Source organism: Haplochromis burtoni, unplaced genomic scaffold, assembly GCF_018398535.1.
Source record: "Haplochromis burtoni strain Fernald_Lab_line unplaced genomic scaffold, NCSU_Asbu1 Contig_135, whole genome shotgun sequence".
NCBI classification, from domain to species: domain Eukaryota; kingdom Metazoa; phylum Chordata; class Actinopteri; order Cichliformes; family Cichlidae; genus Haplochromis; species Haplochromis burtoni.
In genome coordinates this window covers 478,055-494,239 of record NW_024582496.1, presented here as the reverse complement: position 1 = coordinate 494,239, position 16,185 = coordinate 478,055, and the positions used below count along the sequence as shown (strand labels likewise).

At 41.4% G+C, this 16,185-nt stretch overlaps 1 protein-coding gene across 2 annotated transcripts in view; it reads left to right on the top strand.

Annotated features, from left to right (window-relative positions):
* kcna4 (potassium voltage-gated channel, shaker-related subfamily, member 4) overlaps positions 1-16,185 on the top strand; it is a 65,306-nt gene that overhangs the window by 46,059 nt on the left and 3,062 nt on the right. The window contains exon 3 of one of the 2 annotated variants that reach the window (XM_005930774.3): positions 1,376-1,869. The exons of the other annotated variant lie outside the window; for it this stretch is intronic. The gene's annotated coding sequence lies outside the window, so the exon portion shown is untranslated. Of the gene's footprint in view, positions 1-1,375; positions 1,870-16,185 lie in introns of those variants that run through there. 2 annotated transcript variants of the gene reach the window in all.

Here is a 16,185-nt window from a genome sequence, read left to right as displayed (position 1 = left end):
CTCAGAGCTTGTTCTTGTGCTGCCATGATTAGTGCCTCTGTGCTGTCTTTCAGTCCAGCTTTGTCCAGCAACTGGTAGGATTTCTGGATATCAGCCACCTCCTTTATCTGCCGGTGGTACATCCCGTGCAGGGGTCTGTCCTTCCATGATGGTTCCTCGTCTCCCTCCACTTTCTTGGGTTTCTGCTGCCTGAGGTATTCACTGAGCACTCGGTCAGTTGGGGCCACTCGGTCAGTGTGTGTGTACACAGACAAGAAGAGAAGAGAGAGTAATATAATAAAAGGAAATCAGTTTTATCTGTTGGATGAAGACAGACCTTTTTGTTGAGACAACTAAGAATATCCATCCATCCATCAGGGGTCGGGTCGCGGGGGCATCAGCCTAAGCAGAGAAGCCCAAACCTCTCTCTCCTTACCCCAGCAAGGCGTTCTCAGGCCAGCCGAGAGATATAATCTCTCTGGCGTGTCCTGGATCTTCCCCGGGGCCTCCTCCCGGCGAGACATTTCCATACCTCACCCAGGAGGCACCCAGGAGCAATAACACTATCTACAGCTTTCACAAGTTGCATACTTTTAAAATGCTTTAGCTATTAGCCTAAACCTTGACATTTGGACATACACGCAGACATGCACAAGTGTTATGATTGGCCACAGTTTTGCTGATGAAAGGCTTGATTTTTCATCTTCTCAGCGTACATAACCTTTGCCCTGTTTGAGCGAGCCCTGCCTGTTTTGCTAGCAGCCGGAATTGACGAGGTAACGCTTACAGTATGTAACTGAAAGTCAGAGGCGAGTCATGCGCTTGTGTGGATGGGACTTATCTGTGCGTCTCCTTCTCCAGCAGGATGATGTTATCAAAAGTTGTACACCCAAACAACAATGGGTGTGTCTAGTGCTGTGACATTAGGGCTTCCCCGGTTTGATGGGACGGTGCAGCATTAAAAAAACAAAAAACAAAACCACTGGTTATTTCACTCAGTGTAAATAAACTGTATCAGTTCAATAAATCAGAACCCCCTGTCATTGGATGAATATGATACTGGCAGACAGAGTAAACTGTTTTAAGTGCTTAATCTACTGAAGGATAAATGAACGTAAGCATGTTAAGGGGTGTATAACAAATGGTTTATTTATGTAACTAAACCCCCATGTGGTCTTATACAAAGCTCAGACGTATCCCCTGCCAAAGTGCTTCAGAAGGAGCTGCTGCTTAATGACCCTGATGTTTATCTGTAGTGAGTGCATCTTGCCCAACTTTTGGGTGGGAAAGGAAAATATGCACAATATCAGCTTGGTGTTTGGGCAAATTGCTCCATCTTGAGGGTGCCGTTTCGTCAAGCATGATTATAGATTTCCTGTTTCTCTCTTTGTTGCAGCGCTGCCAGTTACAGGGAGAGGGAGTATCCCTGCACCCCGCCCGCATCTCTGGAAATCACAGAGAACAAGCAAAACGTTGTGACCGGTCATCTTGAGCACAAGCGGACACTGAAAAGCAACAACCGGATGACACTTGGCGTTTGGACAATTGGAGGAGAGAGCTGCTGTATGGTATCAGTAAACAAACCCTCGAAGGCTGAGACTGGAGTTAGCGTGTGAGTGAGTCGCGGCCCAAAATGATTGCCTTAATTACTACACATGTAAAGATGTATGAAGTGAAGATAACTAAGAAGACTTGTTCAAAAATACAGATGTTTTATTTACATGTGAAAAAAGTGTCTTGTAAGGAACAGATGTGAATATTTTAATATGATAGAGATAATGTTTGGTCGTAACGTCGACATGTTTTAGTTGGGTCGGCTTCGTAGGTGTCATAGGTTACTAAATGGTGAGTTTGCTCTGCTTCTGTGCGGCCAGCAGTATGACTTTTTTTTTTAAAAAAAGAAATCTCGTTTCATATTGTCAACCACACAAGGCTGGCCTGAGTTGCTCGCTTATCTGTTGGCAAAAAAAAAATTAAATAACGATCTACGACACATTGTGTCATAACACATGGAAATCCTCGTCCGGAAAGTGTATAGGGTTGGGAGAGAAATACGAGACATATATTGACTGGCTCAATGCAACACACTGAAATACATCAGAAGATTATCCTCTTACATTAAGATCCACTTACACTAAAGCAAAGATGTCAGGCACATAAACACCCATCATAAATATCAGCCACACTCACTTTCTATCACAGCAGACGAAACTCGCCGGGCTCTCACTGCTCGAGAATCATTGACGTAAAGACGAAATACCTTACGTTTCTTTTCTCCGATGCAAATTTAGAGCTGACCAGCTGCTTTGTTGATATGTTTTCACTTTGAATTTACCTGTATGCAAAAGTAACATGGACGTGTGTTCTATATTTTTTTAAACCTAGCCTTGATAATTACATTAACCAAAGGTGAAACCCTGAATTTACTGTATGTTGTGGACTTCTGGAAAATGTTGTGACATAGATGCACACTGAATAGGAAAAAAAATGTAAATACCAGACGTTTCTACTTGTGTGTCCTAAGATGTGTTTCGCAGATAGAGTAATTTGAGACTTTTCACTTTCTTTGACTGTTATGACCATCCACCATAATCCTCTGTGTTCAGTTTGTCCGTTTCACTTTCTTCATATTGTTGCGAATGCTGCTCCAACATTCTTCAGTGTACTTCTTTATTTCATTTGTTCCTTTTTCTTCTTTTGTCTTTTTAACAAAACTCCCATTGAAAATCCACTTACCGGTACCTATTTATTTGGCATATTGAGACATGAGGTTACTGATGTCATTTGTGCAGCTTTGTGAGAGGGGCGCTGGCATTTGTTACCGCTCTTAGATCTGCAAAGTTGCCTGTGAATACAAGGATTAGAAATGTCCACTGACATGCCAGTAGTAGTAAATCATATCACGTACATACATATATAAATATATTTTAATGAAGACATTGTTTTCCTTTAAAAAGCACCCTTTACATACACTATTTGCTTTAATGGCACATGAAAGCTTGTGTCCTTCATCTTATCTTCCAAGTTCTCATGTGTGCTCTTTTTCTGAAAATTCATATCTGTAATTACCTCAATATAGTGACCCTTACGAAAGATGTTTACTGAATGTTAAAAAATTTCCTTGGTGTCAAATTCTTTTCTTCTTCTTTTATTTTTTTTAAATCACCCTATAGCCACAATATTTTAAAAACAGATGTCAGTGGTTTATTTGGGGTACTCTTTATAGAAAAGATGTGGGGGTTTTTTCGTCAGTTTACTTTATCATTGTGAGGAGGGATACCAGCAGTTTAACCAAGAACACCAGTGCACAGTAGCAGAGGTTAGGGACTGTCACTTTAAAAAGTTGCATAACAACAAATGTGTGAAAGAAAGGAGGGGAAAAAGGTGATCCAAAAGGAGCAATCACACATCCAATTGTAGCTAAGGATGCACACACACACATATGTGATGCAGCATGTGACAGCAAACTGGTTTCATTTATCTACCTTTTATGATGAGATTGTGATTTGAAGTTGTCAGACTGTGCGTTGGAGTTATTGCAATATAGTAAGAATGAAAATTAATAGTCACTTGTAGCACATTTGTTAACTTCTGATAAAATCTGTGCTAGCATCATGCGAAACCATTGATCACTGTAGGCTAACGATGTGAAAGTCACACCCTTGGGCGTTGTGTCTGCGCTGAGCAGGGGGTTTCGCGTCATGGCTAAAACGTTGGCTGGATGAGGTGTTTATTTGCAGTTTATGCATCACAAACTGTTAAACTGTATTTTGGGGGCATAGCTTTAAGAAGCATTTGCAAGCAGTGACGCTACAATAAATATTTGAAATATTCGTGAAGTCCAGTTGTTCTTGATTGCGTCGTTGCTGGGATTCATGGTCCGTATCTTTGACCGGCTTTTTGCATGCTGCATCACATATACGTCCAATGTTAGTGTGTGCCGATTGTTATTGTCGACTCATATTGACAGAAACATGATTTTCTGTGATGTAAATTGGTTATTTTTTGCTGGATAAATGTTCAGCAGTAGTGTCATGAAGGGCAGAAATTCTTTAAAACAATATTCTTCTTGACTTTTGCACAGCAGAGGACTAAATGACAAAAATCATATCAGCACCTCCTATCATCTATCAGCTAAAGTTGTTGTCTGCTGTTAGCCCAGATTTTACAGTCGGCGCATTGTTTCTTTTAGCTACAATTTGCATGTTTCTTTAAAAATCACGTTAACGTAAAACTGAAAAAAAAATGTTGACAAATATAGAAATTATTAAGGGAAATTAAATGAATGAAATTAAAATGTTTATGAAACAATATAACAAATGATTTGGCTATTTAGCACACAGGCACAAAGCTTTGGAGCTATCACATTTTTCTTTGATAATTAAAACAACAATTCATTATACGCAGAGTTTAAGCTAAAACCGGCTCCTAGGTACTTATCAACTGTACAGACAGTCTGTCTTTCCCCAGCTAGAAGGACGAAAAACTTATTACCCAAAAATGTTGAGCTATTTCTTTCACAGGTAGATTAAATCAAAATTGTGACTGATGTCCAAAAATATATTTTCAGGAGTAATTTCATTACACTGATTTTGTCAGATTATGTGCCTGAAGCACAAGATGTTCCAAACCCGGAGAGGCCCAGGGAGCGTCAGGAGAGGCCAGCACAAGCATTTGAAGCTGAACATTAGCTCACGGGGTGTTCAGATATCTGAGACGCAGCTATCCTAGATACTATCGCACCAACTGCCAGTGATGACCGGAAGCTGTATGACACTGATATATTTATGAGGGACAAATTAATTAGCAACAGCTTGGTGTTACCACAAAAGCCAAAGAGTAATATTCCCACAGGTTAGTAGACAGAAAAAGAACATGATCAGCCTGCCAATTGATCCCGCAGGCCACCGCATTCAATCAAGCAGAGCAAATAAGCACCAAAGGAGGCTGGAGGAAATCTGGGCACTCTGTAACCCATTTCCTCAATCTATGAATTAAAATAATTTATTTGGTTAGACTTGACAATTGTGTCGAGCTGCACTGATGCACAGCACTGAGTTATATATGCTCTAAACTAAATACTCAGAAGAAAACCAAGAAAAATGTCACATACAAAGACAGAAGATTACCAAGGCGGAATTTCAGCCTTTGACGCAGAAAATCATGGACGTTTACACTAAACAGAAAGGTCCTCAGATTATCCAGCCTCATCATCCAGGTCCTGTCGTGAGCAAACAGCTGCATCACTTCTTTAAACTTTGCACTGCTAGGCATTCCTAAGGATGCTAAAGTGACCTGAGGTAATAACTGCAGTGATAATTTGTTGTGATTCAGCGCGGCAAATGAGCAGATTTTACAAAGCTGCTGGGGAGGTTACCAACAGTTTGTGTGGGGACATTAGATAACACACAGGATGAGGTGAGAGGAGAACATTTTAATTACAATCGCCTCGGAGCTAGAAAACTCACCAGGGCTACATGTAAAACATTTCTGAATGCCAGAGAGAGTAGCTCACACAACTGCTGACCAGAGTTGCTCAGATCAGTTTTGAACTCAACACATCAAAGAAAAGAACTAGACTCAAACAAAAGAAAACAATTGTTGGGACTGAGTTTTAGATTAATAAGACCTCTTACGTAAGCGGCCACATTGTGAGAAAGTGCTTTTCTGTCGAAGCTCACGTATTTCTGAGGCCTAAACACCTGCGAGACTCTTCCGTCTCTGTGCAACCGAACAAGATTAAGTTTTAAGATGAATGCCTCCTTTAGTCAATAACAAAGGATTTACTCACTGAAAGAAATCACCGATTGGTTTCTAAAGCCAAGACAAACAAGACGGTTCAGATTTAGCTGAGAAAAAAGTTTCTTATGGTTTTTCAGCGTTGATCCAAAACCGTCGAAATTACATCCTCATGTTCAGCCAGCCTTTGAATTTAGTCCAGGTTTCAGTTTCTTCGTACATTTGGGCTCCACAATGACAGAGCATTTCACAGAGCATCACAGTTATTAAAAACCAACCCGAAAACCAAGACCCTGCTCAGTGAAACAAAAATGTCAGTTTTGCCTTTAAGACTGAATTTACTCTTCATACACTGAATTTGATTCAAATTTAAAACCCTCTTTTTGTCTCCAGATATCTTGAAAGGACAAACCGACTGAGCCTGATATCTTCACATTGCACCCGGAAAGCACTGCAGATGCTTCCATGCGGCTCGGTTTGGATATTACGTCCCGCCGACACATACTGTACATAAATAAAAGCGCTGCATTATTATGAGGATAAAAGCCCGAGTGTTTATTGTAATATCCACAGCATTAGATAACGGCAGAAACTCGTTTTATGTCTTAATCTCCTTATAAACAAGGTGCCCTGTGAGGAGCGCTGCAGAACTGTTGAGCGGTGACGCAGTTTGCTTTTGCTGTGAAGTGTTTTCGTGCTGCAAATTCAATGAACGCAGTGTTTACCTGTCCGCATCCATATATTTAGAAACCGGTCTGAGATATGAGACAAATAAAACAAAAAAAGCTTTGCATAATTTGTTTGTGTCTGTTGGAAATACAGCTAATGTAAGCACAAAGGTCAGATTACTGGGTTTACAGCGAGGATGACCACATGACCACGAGTATTACATATTAATTGGAAGCACTTTTAGTAGTTAATACAGAAGCAACTATAACTGGTCATACATGTAACTCTACCACAAACCAGTGATATCCTTGCTGGGTTTCTCTAGACAGAGATTACAGGGCTCAACCATCTTTCATCAAAGTACGAGACATATGACTTTTTTTTATTAAGTGTGGACTTATCTCTTCGGTTGTTGATGGAAAACAGGTTCTAGCTTATCCAAATTCAGGCCATGATGCTTTTATCATATCCCAAAATGTCTGACTGAGAAGTTCTTCTGGATTCTGTGGGAAATTGCACCAGTTAACAAATTGGCGGTAATGAAATGGCAGGACGAATGACTAAATAGTTGCAGCCCTAATGGAAAACAAGACAATTTTTTTTGGAACATTGTGTAATTGTGATAAATGCTCTGTGTGTCATGTCTCAGTAAAACGCATTCGAACGCGTGAAATTAGACAAAACACAAGCAAACAAACTAAACGTTTCCACCAATTCCGCAACACGTTTGCAACATTTAGACAAAACCAAAAATGAGAAAATTGCCGTCATCGACAGGTCCGGCAGTAAATGTGCTGCAAATGCAGAAAACGCACTCTGATGCAAAGCGCCCGCTTCTTTATTCGGCCGTTGTCTATATTCCCAGCACGTTCTGTCCAGTTGCACGTGCGCACTGAATGTGGTGAAGATGATTGCTTCGTTTAATTGTGTTTCGTCTATTTGCATGTTTTGGTTAATTACGGAGCGTTAGCTTCTCTGGGCCTGCCGTAATCCTCGCATCCAAAGTATGATTTAAAAGCCCGCAGACGGTCATAAAGATGAAACGTGCTGTTTTTCGGGACGCGCCGAGCACAGAAAGATAATTAGTATGTGTCCTTTTACCTACAGTATGCAGACCAATTACTGTAGCCAATAATTTTGTCATGAACAGACTGCATGTGGGGCACTGCACAATTCCCTCCCAAAGCAAACCTTCACATTTACAGGCCAAGAAACAGTGAGCATGTGTGAGTATCACTTTCAAGAAAACGGGCATTCTTTATGCACAACATTTCTAATTTAGCACTTTGCAATTAGGTCAGAAACTCTTAACCTGTGAAACCGACGTGACAGTTGTTTCTGATTATTACTCCAGGAGAGAATTTGACAGGACAGAGACGGGGTTCAAAACCAGGATAATCAGGCGTCTATGCAAGCTGGTGCAGATTGGTCAGCTACAAGTAACGGCGGTCACAATCCAGCATATCTACTATTAGTCTCGATGATTCTCACGATCGCCTCACTCGCAGTGGAAACGCCGTCTACGTGCAGCCACGAGAGGTGTTTCTACATGCTTGCTGCTCTGCTGCTGCAGTGTGATGATGACAATGATGGCGATTCTGTTTTTTGTTTAGGGGGTTGAGTTTACAAAGGAGGGATAATCATCATTGATCAGTGCAGAGAAACTGGCAGTAGTTATTCATGAATATGTAAAATATTTCTACAGTTCAGGTGTTGAGAAATATCCATGTGAGTTTTGGCCAGCCTTGCTTTTATTCTGCATGATGCTTTGTTTTGAGAAATATGCATCCTAATCCAAGGTATGTTTGTATTCCTTTCCTGAGGGTGCGCCTCTCTTTCTCCTTCACTCTCTCTCTCTGTATCTTTGGAGCTTGTCACTTTCTGACCTTAATTGTCCTGTTTTGTTTTCTTCTTTGTTTTATTTATGATTTTTTTTTTGATTAGTTTTTTTGGGGGTAAGCCTTCCAACTTCTGGATTTTCTACATTCATAACATTTTGTAGACAGCAATATGAGATGTGATTGAAATGGAATATGTGCAATGTTGATTAAAGAAAAATATAATATATTCAATAAAAATCCAGAAAACAGAAGTATGTTGCTCATCATTTTGCTGTCATAGACAAACCTCATCTGAAGGCGGGTCTAGAGTAATCTTAGAAATCCTGCGTGTTTGCTTGCAGGCTGACGCGTTTTCTTGCCTCTATAAATACTCAGTATGAATAGCTACTCTAGTCTAATCTTTAATCTTCATTACTTACAGATATAACAAGGCGTATTTCAGTCTTCTATCCTATACATTTTGGTGCACCCATAGAGTAGATGTACAAGCCTGTAACTGATGGCATGGATGGTGATGGACTTGATCTTCCTCAAAAGTACTTTAACCAGGACAGTGTGAAGAGAATCAGATTGGGGCCTTGTGAGTGTTTGCCCTTTCTCACACAGCAGGAGATGGTCTGTGAGTGCAAGTAATACTTTTTCTTTCTTTTTCTTTTGATTCAGCTTGGATGCAGGAGGCAGCACCTAATGCCCAGACAATTACCCGCTCTATGGGCTCAATCAGACATTATAGGACTTTGTACCAGGGAGCTGGCAGGTTAAGGACCATTTAATGTCCGTTCCAACTGACTCAGGCATTTGCGTCCTCGCAAGCAGCTGAGTGAATTTGAGGACTGCGGTGGATGTGCGATACAGCTACAGTTTTCTTATGCTGTGTGATTATGGAGAGAAATATGCCTCAAAAGCAAATGCGTACGATATAATCCAGAAGTGCTAAGATTTGCACAAAACTGGGCCATCTGGGCGTCAGCGCACAGGTGACAGAACAGCATAATTGTGTATCACTGTTGATCCTCTGGAGGGAGTACATGCTAACTAATCTCTGTATATTTTGGGAAAAGAAGTGCAATATTATAACAATATTACCATTCTCTGATAATAGCAGGCTAATGTTAATGTTAAGCCTAATGACGAATGGGTGTAATGACAGTTTATTTAACCTATATATTAACCTTCAGGCTACAGTTTAATGCTTTTAATTATTAAATCTGTATTTCCTAGTAGAGGGGTGTTGAGCTGTTCTATCTATTATATGACGAAATGCCTGCTTTTAAAGCCCAGGTGTTCCACTTTTACACGTGAACGCAGCTCACATTTGTGGATCTGGAAGCTGGCAGCATGAAATTTGTCTTAAAACTCCACGTGGGCATGCAATGGGATCTGTGCGTATCAGGTAATCGGTACACATGCATTTAAGACTTTGTACGTGAGCAACAGGGATGGTGTGGGTACTTTTTCGAGCTTTGTAGATGTCATTGTCTCTCCATATGTGATTCTAAGTGAGCCAGATGGACTGAAGTGAAGTGGGCTCATTTTTTTGTGGTTAGGTAGCATTTCTTCAGCACCGCAGCAAAAAGCAGCGAGATTACAACACTGCAAGACATGAATATTAAACACTTAGAAACAGAAACCATTTACGTCAAACTTTAAACTATCCTGTCATTATGGGGGTTCTTTTGTTGTTGTTTTTTTAACTACACATTGTCATGCAATCACCTACTTTGGCTAATCTGCTAACATCAGCACATCTCCCTCCCTGCCTGTTTTCTCACAGTGTTTTGTTTGCTGTTGGCTGAACTGCTGGGACATGTGTGCGCACATCACTCGTGCGGCTCAGTCAGAATCAGCTCTGTCAGCAGGGGCCGGGTATCACAGTGACAGAACATTTTCACCCACAGTGGCCGTTTACGGTGGTTGCTTTTGAAACTGGATGCCCGAGCCATTCGTGTTCAACGCTGCTTAAATATTTCAAATGGCTCCGTTGTGGTGCAATTACTAGACTCTTGGACAAACACCAGTTCATCCATCAAGCTGCTGATGGACGTGCTGCGGGCGGGTACGTGCTCGGCCTCCTCGCAGTGGTTGCGCTGGGATGGAAACTATTCGTTTCCAGTGCCTATCAGGGGAAAATTTAACAAATGCTTGACATTATTTTGAATTTTTTTAATGCCCTACAAATGTTTGAGGAGCTAAGAGAGTCTGTCATTTGTTGTGGATGACAGCAACCCTGAAAGGTGGATGTATGACTGTGGGTTCAGCTCAAAGAGAGGAAAATTAGACCAGTGTCGAGGATATATATAGTAGCTCACCCTTTACAGCTGTTCCCGAAAAAACGAGACAAGGTCTACAGGAGGGTGCCTGCACACACACACACACACACACACACACACACACACACACAATGCAACTAACAAACATCCAGACCAACTCGTTCAGATGGCTGCCTCCTTGCTGTGAGTGAACCTGAAGAAGCGGTGATGCAGAATGTTTTATCCACTGTGTTTGCTCACTTTTTCTTTCTTGAACAAAGAGCTTGCAAAGGAAGCTCACTGCTGCACAGTTATACAGTTGGTTCCATTCATTTTATTTGCGTAGCACTCATAGCACAATAGAAGTTATCTCAAGGTGTAAGGTAAAGACAGAAAACAATCAATCCACTTTGTGCAAGTACTTGGCAGCAGTCGGGAGAAAAGGAAAAAAAAAACTCCCTTGAACTGGGAGAAAACCTCCAGCAGAACGAGGCTCAGTGAGGGGCAGCCATCTGCCACAGCCGGCTGAGGGATGAGGGGGGAAAGAAATGAGAGAAAAGAAGAGCAAAGAGAGCCCACAAACAGGACGAAGCACAAACTGTGGGGGAGAGAAGACTCAAAGTTACGACTGTATGTCGTAACTTTGAGTCATTTATAGCAGCATATAAATGCACGGGAGGTGAAAGCCATGAGAGCGGAGGAGAAATACTCTGTGCATCATGGGAGATACCCCTACCTCCACCTGCCCGAGCAGGATAAATAAAGGGATGGTTCAGGGTCACCAGCTTCAGTGGTAACTTTAAGCTCGATAGGAAAATCAATGCTTAAAGCCTCATTTTGAACTCAATGAGGGTGTCTATCACCAGAGTCAAAACTGGGAGCTGGATGCACATGAAAAAGGCTCCCATTCTACCTTCTAAAACTTTGGCAACAACAAGTTAGCTTTTGGATAATGTGGTGCTGTGAGGTCTTTAAGGTATGACTAAGTTTATAAAGAGTAACAAACAGGACTTTGAATTCAGTCCTAGATGTAGCATGATAGATCCCAGATGAGGCTATCACAGTCACATTTATATAAAAGGTGTATCCAAAAGAATTACCCGATTTAAAAAGGCAATTTTTAAAGCAATGTGCACAGGAGCTTGTAGTAAATTCTAAAATACGTTGCATGTCCTTATATATATATATATATATATATATATATATATATATATATATATATATATATATATATATATATACACCACACACATCAGTATATTTGTGTTACACAGCGGAAGCCTCCTGAACACAACTTGCAGAGTCAGAGTGGTGGCACAGCACTGTTTGGGCTTCACGCTCGACACGTCTCTCTTCCAGGAGACCCCATCTCTCAGAGCCGTAAGACGACACCTGACAGGGAACAATATATCAGCACATGGCAGAAGGTTGCTCTCATATGATCATGCCAGCGAATTTGGCGTTCACAATTTCCCCTCAGCACAGAAACCCAATACCACCTGCCTGCCTCATGCTTGTGGCCCCTGAAACCCAATCACCCAAATGGTACCTGCTTGCTCCTTTACAAACGCCGCTGCCGTCACCGTAGCTGAGGACGGAAAAGTTGTCAGCAACAATTGTTCTTGCTGCTATGGACAAACTGTTCTTTTACATCCAGAAAATGCCAGTCGGCCTTCTGCCAGACAAATACAGCGTGACTCAGGCCAGTGACCTCCCCAGGGGAACATTTACCAGCTTCTGCACTTAGATCCAGTGGCATTGACCTTGCACTTACTCCCCTGGCATAGTCCTTTCACTCTCAATTTATTAAATTTGGCATTCAATGACAATGTTCAATGTTGTCAGGGATAAATGTTGCATTTTACAGCGTTTCTGTATTTAGTTGTGCGTGACAGAGGTACATTTTTTGAGGCAAATAGTCTAAGAACAAGAAATAGATACAGAAAGATCTAGACAGATGTATGTGTCTGTGAGCCTATAGATCAATATAAAGTCCACAAATGCAGACATCCTGACTAACTACGGTGTAACCAATTTTCAGGGAGTTTGGGAGGAAAAACAGAGGTGGAAGACAGGCGAGCGGTGCAACCCCACTCAACCAACACACATCAAACCATCAGCGATTTCCATTGGATTTATCTCACAGCCCAACAGCTGCTTTGAAGTCGAGATGCTTAAGCAGCTTGTTAGGTTTCACGTCATTCGGCATACAAAGTGAGAGGAAAACACAGTTCAGGTTGTCAGGAGCAGTGTGGTTAATCTGCTTTACGTGTAAAGTCAATCCAAACGTGTTTCACAGCTCAAGGCGCTAAAATAAAGGGGACACTGTCTGGTTTCTCTTTATCCAGCATTTTAAAATGTAAAAGTTTATGAAAGTCAAAGGTCAAAGGCCCAGTGCTGCTCTGGGATCTGTGCTCAGTAGGACTGTCCTCTCACAGCATGTTAGAGTATCCTCTCTGCTGTCTCCAAGCCCGAGGAGAGTCTATTTCTATGTGGAGACAACAACAACAAAATGTTTTCTCTACTCATGTGGTGGAAGAGGTCAAAACAGGTGACTGGGACTGTATTTTTCACTGGAGGCCAGGCGGATCTCCTGAGTGGGCCTGACCCGGTCGCACAGCCGGGTCGACACTAAGCGCCTCGCCGCTTCACCGTGTTTGTTAGCTCAATTCATTCTGCTTCAGGTTGCAAAGGCTCCGCCGTAGTTTGCGCCCAAAATGATCGTGCCTGAAAAGCGAGAAGAAACGAGGCAGTGATGTCGCTGACATCTGAATTAGTCACGTGACCGGTCTCGCTCCGCTCGTCTGCAGGAGATCAATTGAAGTGTATTCCCCAAACTCTGGGGATGCTGGGAGCAGAGAAGTGGGTAGCAACTCCGGGGGAGAGAGAGGAAGAGAGGGGAGGATGGTTGCAGTGTTGAAAAGCACTCGGGTTAAATGTGTGTGTGAGAGAAGAGAAATTTCTGTTTGTTGTCATGGTAACAGGCAGTGTGGTCTGTAGCGAAAACATATCCCTAGCATAGAGGCTTGATCAGGATCCAGCGGCTCCTCGCTAAACAGCTCCCCTCCTCCATTTTGAACGTGGGAACGCTGATCGTGTTGCAAATGCTTAATGATCCGTGATGCTCTGAATCATATGAAATGCACAGATCAGCCGAGCCGAAGGGAAACGGGGACAGTTTCATATGTGAAACTCAGCTGTAGTACTATCAGGGTCGATGCAGGCTTCATAAACGGGAGGTGAGTCACTGAATTGTTGAGGGGAGCGTGAGGAAGGCGTTTCCTTTTGTGCTGTGTGGGATTTCAATGCAACCATGCACGAAGGTGAGAGGACAAAAAATGTCAACAACAGTAACATTTACTGAAGGGTTGGTATCGAACTGTGACAAATCCCAAGTACCTTGAAGAGTTAAGTATGATTATGGTGTTTGGTGGTAACATTTATAAATATTTATACAAAAATGCCATCACTGGCACTGTAACCTAAAAATATAACATTAAAACTACATACTCTGATTTCAACTCTAGAAATCTTTCTTAGGCCATTCAACAACTGACAGTGAATTTTAAAATATTCTTTAGGACTTTGGCAGTTCTAAGGACTGGCTGCTTGAGACCTGTTGGATCTGGATTCCTTAGAATTCAGACTTGCCCCATGATGGATGGCAAACCTCTCCAGGGTGTATCCCACATTGCACCCTGTGACAGCTGAGACAGGCTCCAGCACCCCTGTGAATTCATTGAGCGTCTAAGAAAATGGATTATTATGGAGTATTAAAAATTTGTTAGTGTGTCAAAGCTGTAGACTATGTGCATAAAGGTATTGGGTGTTTTCAGTCTCATTACAACAGGTATATAAAATCCAGCATCCCAGCCATGCAGGCTGCCTTTACAACCTTCTGTGAAAGAATGGGTCAGTCTAAAGAGCTCACTGAATTTGAGCATGGTGCTGTAATTGGACGCCATCATTGCAACCAGTCGTATTCTACCATCAGTTCTAAGTGGTGTTATTGTTTAGGAAGCGCAGCTACTCAGCCATGAAGTGGCAGATCATGTAAACATTAAGAACAATGCCACTGAGTGCTGGGGTGCAAAGTCTATAAAGGCTGTCAATGCTCTCCTGCCTGCAGGGGTCCAAAACTTCCTGCGACATTAACATCAGCACAAAAACTTCACGCCGGGAGCTCCATGGAATTGGTTCCATCATACTATTACACACCCATCACTTGTTTTTTTTAAGTTTTTCTTTTGCTTTTTAATTCATTTTCAGTCCAATTGTTATACCTGGACTGAATCATTCAATCATAAAAAGGCGACTAACTCAAGGCATAAATCTGTCCTGTGTCTAAGAAAACTTAAAGAAACAAGTTTAAATCTCCAATCTTTTGTTAAACTTTGCTACTAGCAATCTGATATAAACATATCCGTCTTCATTCATTTGAGACAAGATTAGTCCATATAATTTGTACCCAGTTTTAAGTTAGAAGAATGCCAGATATAACAGCCTTTGATTATATTTTTACAGTGTCAAGATGATTTCCATGAGCTATCTGCTGAACTCTTAGAGTATCTCAGCATGGTCTACTGTGTGCCCTCAAAAAAAGAAAGAAAACCAGACAAGTGGAGGATAAAAGAAGTGGTGGGCCTAAAAAAACTCTATATACAGTGGATGAACAGCATCTGAAACTGGAAATGAAATCCAGGAAAACCTAATACAATAGAAAAACACACAGTGGAAAACTGGGATCACGGATTGGCCTCCCCAGAGCCCAGTCCTTGAAGCAGTGTGGGATCATGTTGACAGAAATTGTAACAAAAGGCAGCCAACATCAAAAGAAGAGCATTGATTGTCCTTCAAGAAGCCCGGAGAACTATTCCTGAACTATTCTATTCTATGAACTATTCCTACTACTTAAAGAAAAGATATGAAAGCTTGTCTAACAGAGTTCAAGCTGTGTTGAAGAATAAAGCTGGTCATACTGAAGCTTGTTAGAACTGTATGAATAGAATCTATGTATACAGGCTTCAGTGAGTAATAGAGCACTGCATGTCATCTATAAATACTGACAGAATAAAGACTATTTTATTCTGTTTTATCATTACGTCCTTGATAAACTTTACTGAAGTCAAACCCTTCTGTAAAAGGTCATTTTATGTTATTAATGCCAGAGATAAAACTATTTGTCCTTTCATCGTGTTTCAATGGTTCAGATTTATTCTTTGCTGTGAGATTTCAAAATCAAATTGCACAAGATGCACTAATATTTCTTGATCAAGGTATATGAATGCATTTATTTTCCTTGCATGTTACCCTTAATGTTTTATTTGGGGTTTTTAATAAAACATATATAAATGAATATATAAAATAACATTTTAAAATAAGTGAAGTAAATGATAGGACAGTGGCTGAGTAGTAGCATCATATGAAGGTTCCAGTTTTGAGTACTGGCGTTGCTGACAGTGTAAGATGCAGTGATGATGTTTGTAGTGTTTGTAGATTGAAGAGGTAAAAACAAAAGACCCCAGAGCATTTGATGCTTTTCATACATAAACTTTAGTTGGTCCAGAACTCTGATGCTCACATCCTTCCACACCTGACCTTCACCAGCTCTACTGGCTTCTAGCTAAATACCTTTGTGAACTGCTGCATGTCAACGCACCCACTCGCACTCTCAGTTCTCCATCTTCTCTCCATGTCACCCCCCCCCC